Source organism: Heptranchias perlo, chromosome 6 (genome assembly GCF_035084215.1).
Source record: "Heptranchias perlo isolate sHepPer1 chromosome 6, sHepPer1.hap1, whole genome shotgun sequence".
Lineage (NCBI taxonomy): Eukaryota > Metazoa > Chordata > Chondrichthyes > Hexanchiformes > Hexanchidae > Heptranchias > Heptranchias perlo.
Genome location: NC_090330.1, coordinates 3,581,641 through 3,590,930, shown reverse-complemented (window position 1 = coordinate 3,590,930; position 9,290 = coordinate 3,581,641).

Here is a 9,290-nt window from a genome sequence, read left to right as displayed (position 1 = left end):
AAAAGTTTTTCCTTGTGTCCCCTCTAATCCTTCCGCCAATCAGCTTAAATCTGTGTCCTCTAGTTCTTGAACTCTCCACTAGGGGAAACAGGTACTTCCTGTCTACTCTGTCTGGGCCTCTCAATTTTGTACACCTCAATCAAGTCTCCCCTCAGCCTCCTCTGCTCCAAGGAAAACAACCCCAGCCTATCCAATCTCTCCTCGTAGCTGCAATTTCCAAGTCCTGGCAACATTCGTGTAAATCTTCTCTGCACTCTCTCCAGAGCAATTACGTCCTTCCTGTAATGTGGTGACCAGAACTGCACACAATACTCCAGCTGTAGCCTTACCAGCATTTTATACAATTCCATCATTACATCCCTGCTTTTGTATTCTATACCTCAGCTAATAACGGAGAGCATTCCATATGCCTTCTTCACAACCTTATCTACCTGCACTGCCACCTTCAGGGACCTGTGCACATGCACTCCAAGGTCTCTCACTTCCTCTACCCCTCTCAGTGTATTCCCGTTTACTGCGTATTCCCTTTTACTGTTTGCCCTCCCTAAGTGCATTACCTCACACTTCTCCGGGTTGAACTCCATTTGCCACTTTTCCGCCCACTCCACCAACCCATTGATATCTTCTTAGAGTCTACAGCTATCCTCTTCACTATCAATTACACGGCCAATGTTTGTGTCGTCTGCAAATTTGCCAATCATGCCCCCTACATTCAAGTCCATATCATTAATATATACCACGAACAGCAAGGGACCCAACACTGAGTCCTGTGGCACACCACTGGAAACAGATTTCTATTCGCAAAGACATCCGTTGACTTTTACCCTTTGTTTCCCTGTTACTGAGCCAATTTTGGATCCAATTCACCACATTTCCCTGTATCCCATGGGCTTTTACCTTTCTGACCAGTCTGCCATGTGGGACCTTGTCAAATGCCTTACTAAAATCCATGTAGACAACATCCACTGCACTACCCTCATCAATCTTCCTTATCACTCCCTCAGAGAATTTAATCAGATTTGTAAGGCACGACCTTCCCTGAACAAATCCATGCTGACTATCCCTGATTAAACCATGCCTTTCCAAGTGACAGTTTATCCTATCTCTCAGTATTGATTCACATAGTTTGCCCACCACTGAGGAAAGACTGACCGACCTATAATTGTTCGGCCTTTCCCTCATACCCTTTTTTAAACAATGGTATTACGTTTGCAGTCTTCCAGTCCTCCGGTACCTCCCCTGTATCTAGTGAGGATTGGAAAATGATCCTCAGAGCATCTGCTATTTCCTCCCTGGCTTCCTTCAATAGCCTAGGAAACAATCCATCCGGTCCTGGTGACTTATCAACTTTCAAGGATTCCAGTCCCTCCAGTACTTCCTCTCTCGTTATGTTTATCTTATCCAATATTTCACATCTCTCCTCTTTAACTACTACGTCCGGATCATCCCTTTCCTTTGTGAATACAGAGACAAAATATTCATTTAAAACCCTACCCACATCCTCTGCTTCTACACACAAGTTACCCTCATCATCCCTGATAGGTCCCACCTTTTCCTTAGCTATCCTCTTGTTCTTAATGTACTGATAAAACATCTTTGGGTTTTCTTTAATCTTACTAGCTAATATTTTTTCATGCCCTCTCTTTGCTTTCCTTATTTCCTTTTTTACGTCATCCCTGTACTTTCTATACTCCTCTAGGCTTTCTGCAGTATTTAGTTTTCTGTGACAGTCATAAGCTTTCTTTTTCTGCTTTATTTTGCCCTGTATACTTCTAGACAACCAGGGGGCTCTAAATTTGGCAGTGCCACCCTTTTTCTTTGAGGGGACGTGTCTGCATTGTACCCGTAGAATTCCACTTTTTAGTGCTTCCCACTGGCTTGCCACTGATTTCTCCTCAAGTAGTTGTGTCCAGTCCACTTCTGCCAAATCACCTTAGTTCTGTAAAATTTTCCTTCCCCCAATTTAAAACGTTTACTCCTGATTTAACTCTGTCCTTTTCCATAATAATACTAAAACTAACTGAATTGTGGTCGTTATCCCCAATATGGTCACCCACTGTCACTTCACCCACTTGCCCATCTTCATTTCCCAGGACTAAATCTAGAATTGCATCCCCTCTTGTTGGGCTTGTCACGTACTGGCTAAAAAAGTTCTCCTGGACACCGATCAAGAATTTTGTGCCCTCTGTGCCCCTCACACTGTTTGAATCCCAGTTGATGTTCGGGTAGTTGAAGTCCCCTACTATTATTGCCCTCTTATTTTTGCACTCAGAAATTTGCCTACCTATTTGTTCTTCTATCTCCCTTTCGCTATTCGGGGGTCTATAGTTCACTTCTAGTACTGTGACTGCCCCTTTTTTATTTCTTAGCTCAACCCATATGGCCTCGATTGATGATCCATTTAGCATATCATCCCTTCTCACAACTGTAATTGATTCTTTAACCAATAATGCTACCCCCCCCCTCCTTTTTTATCACCCACTCTATCCTGCCTGAACACTCTATATCCAGGGATATTGAGCTGCCAATTATCCCCCTCTTTAAGCCAGGTTTCCATTATAGCAATTATATCATGCTGCCATGTGTCTATCTGTGCCCTTAGCTCATCTGCTTTGTTTGTAATACTCCTTGCATTGAAGTATATTCCCTTTAACCCCATCAAATTCCTGTGCTGAACACTATTTAACCGTTGCTTCTTTTGCCTTTCTGAGTTGCTAACTACGTCACTAACTGCTTTTCTCCTTCCCGTTTCCTGGTCTGAATTTGTCCTATCTGTACCTGCCCTTTGGTTCCCATCCCCCTGCCATACTAGTTTAAACCCTCCCCAACAGAACTAGCAAATGCCCCCTCGAGGATATTGGTCCTGGTTCTGCTTGGGTGCAACCCGTCCAGCTTGTACAGGTCCCGCCTTTCCCAGAATCGGTCCCAACGCCTCAGGAATTTAAACCCCTCCCTCCTACACCATCTCTCAAGCCACGCATTCATCTGGTCTATTCTCCTACTTCTGCTTTCGATAGCACGTGGCACTGGGAGTAATCCTGAGATTACTACCTTAGAGGTCCTGCTTTTTAATTTATTTCCTAACTCCCTATATTCTGCTTGCAGGACCTCATCCCATTTTTAACCAATGTCGTTGGTACCGATCTGGACCACGACCTCTGGCTGTTCACCCTCCCCCTTCAGAATGCCCTGCAGCCGCTCCTTGACATCCTTGATCCAAGCACCAGGGAGGCAACATACCATCCTGGAGTCACGTCTGCAGCCGCAGAAACACCTATCTGTTCCCCTTACTATGGAATCCCCTATCACTATTGCTCTCCCATTCTTTTTCCTCCCCTCTCGTGCAGCTGAGTTACTCGTGGTGCTACTGTCTTGGCTTTTGCAGCATTCTCCTGACAAGCCATCTCCCCCAACAATATCATAGGAACATAGGAACAGGAGTAGGCCATTCAGCCCCTCGTGCCTGCTCTGCCATTTGATAAGATCATGGCTGATCTGTGAGCTAACTCCATATACCTGCCTTTGGCCCATATCCCTTAATACCTTTGGTTGCCAAAAAGCTATCTATCTCAGATTTAAAATTAGCAATTGAGCTAGTATCAATTGCCGTTTGCGGAAGAGAGTTCCAAACTTCTACCACCCTTTGTGTGTAGCAATGTTTTCTAATCTCACTCCTGAAAGGTCTGGCTCTAATTTTTAGACTGTGCCCCCTACTCCTAGAATCCCCAACCAGTGGAAATAGTTTCTCTCTCTCCACCCTATCTGTTCCCCTTAATATCTTATAAACTTCGATCAGATCACTCCTTAACCTTCTGAGCTCTAGAGAATACAACCCCAATTTGTGTAATCTCTCCTCGTAACTTAACCCTTGAAGTCCGGGTATCATTCTAGTAAACCGACGCTGCACTCCCTCCAAGGCCTAAATGTCCTTCCGAAGGTGCGGTGCCCAGAACTGCTCACAGTACTCCAGGTGTGGTCTAACCAGGGTTTTGTATAGCTGCAGCATAACTTCTGCCCCCTTGTACTCCAGTCCTCTAGATATAAAGGCCAGCATTCCATTAGTCTTATTGATTATTTTCTGCACCTGTTCATGACACTTCAATGATCTATGTACCTGAACCCCTAAGTCCCTTTGGACATTCACTGTTTTTTACTTTTTACCATTTTGAAAGTACCCTGTTCTATCCTTTTTAGATCCAAAGTGGATGACCTCACATTTGTCGACATTGAATTCCATTAGCCACAGTTTTGTCCATTCACCTAATCTATCAATATCCCTTTGTAATTTTATGTTTTCATCTACACTTCTTACAATGCCACCAATCTTTGTGTCATCGGCAAACTTAGATATGAGACTTTCTATGCCTTCATCTAAGTCGTTAATAAACATTGTGAATAATTGAGGCCCCAAGACAGATCCCTGCGGGACTCCACTAGTCACATCCTGCCAATGTGAGTACCTTCCCATTATCCCTACTCTCTGTCGCCTTTCGCTCAGCCAACCTCCTAACCAAGTCCGTATTTTTCCCTCGATTCCATAGGCTTCTAACTTAGCTCACAGTCTCTTATGTGGGACCTTATCAAATGCCTTCTGGAAGTCCATATAAATAATATCCATTGACATTCCCCTGCCCACTACTTTAGTCACCTCTTCAAAAAATTCAATCAGGTTTGTCAGGCACGACCTACCTTTCACAAATCCATGCTGGCTCTCCCTGATTAACTGAAAATTCTCGAGGTGTTCAGTCACCCTATCCTTAATTACAGACTCCAGCAATTTCCCCACAACAGATGTTAGGCTAACTGGTCTATAATTCCCTGGTTTCCCTCTCTCTCCTTTCTTAAAAAGTGGAGTGACATGTGCAAAGCAGTATATCTGTTTGAGAGGGAGATGGCCCCAGGGGACTCCTGCTCTACCTGCCTAGTCCTTTTACTCTGCCTGGCGGTCACCCATTTCCTTTCTGCCTGCATAATCTTTACCTGCGGTGTGACCACCTCACTGAACGTGCTATCCACGATAATCTCAGCATCGCGGATGCTCCACAGTGAATCCACCCACAGCTCCAGCTCCGAAATGCGGTTAGCCAGCAGCTGCAGCTGGTCACACTTCCTGCACACATGGTCGACAGGGGCACCGGTAGTGTCCATGACTTCCCACATAGTGCAGGAGGAGCATATCACGGGTGTGAGTTCTGCTGCCATGACTTGCCTTAGATTAAGCTCGTTAGTTACTCCCTTTAAGGAGTTTACTCCACAGGATGCACTGCAGCAACTCGCCAAGACTTCTTCGACAGCACCTCCCAAACCCGCGACCTGTACCACCTAGAAGGACAAGGGCAGCAGGCACATGGGAACACCACCACCTGCACGTTTCCCTCCAAGTCACACACCATCCCGACTTGGAAATATATCGCCGTTCCTTCATCGTCGCTGGGTCAAAATCCTGGAACTCCCTTCCTAACAGCACTGTGGGAGAACCTTCACCACATGGACTGCAGCGGTTCAAGAAGGCGGCTCACCACCACCATTCTCAAGGGCAATTAGGGATGGGCAATAAATGCTGGCCTCTCCAGCAACACCCACATCCCATAAAGTTTGCCTTTAGTCATGTCCACTTTTATTCTTATTATGACTTTTTTTAGTGAGATTTTATAACTGAGTGGCTTACTGGGCTATTTCAGAATCAACCACATTGCTGTGTGTCTGGAGTCACATATAGGCCAGACCAGGTAAGGACTGCAGGTTTCCTTCCCTGAAGGAAGGATTAATGAATCAGATGGGTTTTTATGGTAATCTGGTAGTGTCATGGCTATTATTACTGACACTAGTTTTTTTTAATTCCAGATTTTATTTAATTAATCAATTGAATTTAAATTCCCCAGTTACTGTGGTGGGATTTGAACTTATGACTCTAAATTATTGTTCAGGCTGCTAGTCCTGTAACATAACCACTATGCTACCGTACCCCTACACTACAGGCAGCAGAGTTTCAGATGAGGGGTGGTGAGGTAGAGCTGGGTATTGTCAACGTACATGTGGAACCTGACGTTGTGTTTTCAGACGATGTCACCAAGCAGCCTCAACAAAGCTCCGCCATTAGGTTGGTCCTTTATCTATGGCGAGCCTCCCCAAGTTCTTTCCAGCTAAGATCACCACAGTTTGGGCAATTGGGGGAAAGTTTCGGGTTGGGCATTGAATGGGCGAGATGTTCAGGTTCATGCAGGACACTGGGGAGGACTCCCCCTGCTCTTCTTCGAAGTAGCAGCTGTGGGATCTTTTTCTTCTACCTGAGAGGGCAGACGGGGCCTCGATTTAACTTCTCATTCGAAAGACGGCACCTCCGACAGTACAGCACTCCCTCAGTACTGCACTGGGAGTGTCAGCCTGGATTTTGTGCTCAAGACTCTGGAGTGGGGACTTGAACCCACAACCTTCTGACCACTGAGCCATGGCTGACACCTGATTCCATTTATAATTTAATTTATTTTATAATTTAACAATTCCATTTACATCCATAAAAATTTGGTCATCGACAGGCAATAATGATTTATTGCTTTTTGGTGACTGTGGAATAGTAAACCAACTAATTAAAAAATTCTTAATTACTTTAACTCTACTTACTAATTAGTAGTAACCAGCAAGTGGCTAATTGAAGACACTTGCCATTGTTACTGGGCCAGGAAGATGACCACTGCTGGCTTTGTATGGAGGGACGTACTGCTGAGCATCTCAGTGACAGCCTGGTTGCAATGACCAATCTATTTTACCAATCTCCTTCTGCGCCCCCCCCATCCTCCCCCATGCTGTTAACTTATAATCAGATGGTTCCAGAGATTGCTAATCACTCTCCTCTTCTTTATCTGTGAGTTTGGGGAATCTATGTTATGAGATAAAGTTGAAGAAGTTGGGACAGGTCTGTTTGGGAAAGAGGGGACTCTGAGATGTTCCAATTGAAGTTTTGAAGATTATGAAGAGAATTGGCAAAATTAATCCAAAGATTCAAACAGCGGGAGACACACTAAAAAATTAGGAACTGAGGCACAAGAAGGGAATGACTGGTGGGACCTTTTTATAGACGGTGTAGTATGGTAAAGTTGGCCTTTATCTCAAGGGGGCTGGAGTACAAAGGGGAGGAATTGATGTTCCAGCTGTACAAAGCTCTGGTCAGACCCCATCTGGAGACTGCGTTCAGTTCTGGGCCCCACATCTCAGGAAGGATATATTGGCCTTGGAGGGGGTGCAGCGCAGGTTCACCAGAATGATACCGGGGCTAAAAGGGTGAAATTATGAGGCCACGTTGCATAAACTTGTATTCTCCTAAGTTTAGAAGATTAAGGGGTGATCTAATCGAGGCGTTTAAAATGATAAAAGGATTTGATAGGGTAGATGGAGAGAAACTGTTTCCTCTGGTGGGGGGAGTCCAGAACAAGGGGGGCAGAACCTTAAAATTAGAGCTCGGCCGTTCAGGGGTGATGTCAGGAAGCACTTCTTCACACAAAGGGGAGTGGAAATCTGGAACTCTCACCCCCAAAAAGGCTCTGGATGCTGGGGGACAATTGAAATTTTCAAAGCAGAGATTGCTAAGAGTTTTGTTGGGTACAGCTATCAAGTAATATGGATCAAAAATGGGCAAATGAAGTTGAGATACAGGTCAGCCATGATCTAATTGAATGGCGGAACAGGTTTGAGGGGCAGAATGGCCTCCTCCTCTTCCTATGTAGGTCGATGACCTCTAGTCAGAAGCTAAATCTGTTCTGGTTGGAAAGTAAAATTAATTAGGAGAGCTTTCAACATTAGAATAAGTTAAATAAGAGATAAAGTAGACAGGTAGTTTGGGCAAAATCTGAATTTAAGACCTAGAGAATGTGATCTTAAACGAACAAGCTATGAACTAAAGATAGCATAAAGAATAAGTGGATTCATGGAATATACTGCCACCCAGTGCCTGGCTTGAAGCATTCAGAATGTTTCGTTATCTTTTAAGTTGAGACAGCTTAAAAATTCAAGCCCCATAGCAAGGAATACAAAGAGCGGGAGAGACGGAGGAGAAGGGGGGGGTTAGGTGAGCAAAGAGGGGGAGAGACGGAGGAGAAGGGGGGGGGTTGGGTGAGGTCTCGCTTAGGTTTTAGAAGCTATAGATTGTAAGAGGAACGGATGGCCAAGAAAGAAAGTCAGACAGAACGGCATTTATATCACACCTTTCTGTCCCTCAGGAAATCCCAAAAGCGTTTAACAGCCAGTTAAATCATCATAGAATCATAGAATCTTACAGCACAGAAGGAGGCCATTCGGCCCATCGTGCCTGTGCCGGCTCTTTGAAAGAGCTATCCAATTAGTCCCACTCCCCTGCTCTTTCCCCATAGCCCTGCAATTTTTTCCCTTCGAGTATTTATCCAATTCCCTTTTGAAAGTTATTATTGAATCTGCTTCCACCGCCCTTTCAGGCAGCGCATTCCAGATCAGAACAACTCGCTGCGTAAAAAAAAAATTTCCTCATCTCCCCTCTGGTTCTTTTGCCAATCAACTTAAATCTGTGTCCTCTGATTACCGACCCTTCTGCCACTGGAAACACTTTCTCCTTATTTACTCTATCAAAACCCTTCATGATTTTGAACACCTCTATCAAATCTCCCCTGAATCTTCTCTGCTCTAAGGAGAACAATCCACAGGATGCACTGCAGCAACTCGCCAAGGCTTCTTTGACAGCACCTCCCAAACCCGCGATCTCTACCACCTAGAAGGACAAGAGCAGCAGGCGCATGGGAACAACACCACCTGCACGTTCCCCTCCAAGTCACACACCATCCCGACTTGGAAATATATCGGCGTTCCTTCATCATCGCTGGAACTTCCTTCCTAACAGCACTGTGGGAGAACCTTCACCACACGGACTGCAGCGGTTCAAGAAGGCGGCTCACCACCACCTTCTCAAGGGCAATTAGGGATGGGCAATAAATGCCGGCCTCGCCAGCGACGCCCACATCCCATGAACGAATAAAAAAGCACATAGATTTAAAGCGATTGGCAAAAGAACCAAAGGTGACATGCGGAAAAACATTTTTACACAGCGAATGGTTAGGGTCTGGAATGCACTGCCCGAGGGGGTGGTGGAGGCAGATTCAATCATGGCCTTCAAAGGGGAACTGGATAAGTACTTGAAAGGAAAAAAATTGCAAGGCTATGGGGATAGGGCGGGGGAGTGGGACTAGCTGGATTGCTCTTGCACAGAGCCAGCGCTGACTCGATGGGCCGAATGGCCTCCTCCTGTGCTGTAACCTTTCTATGATTCT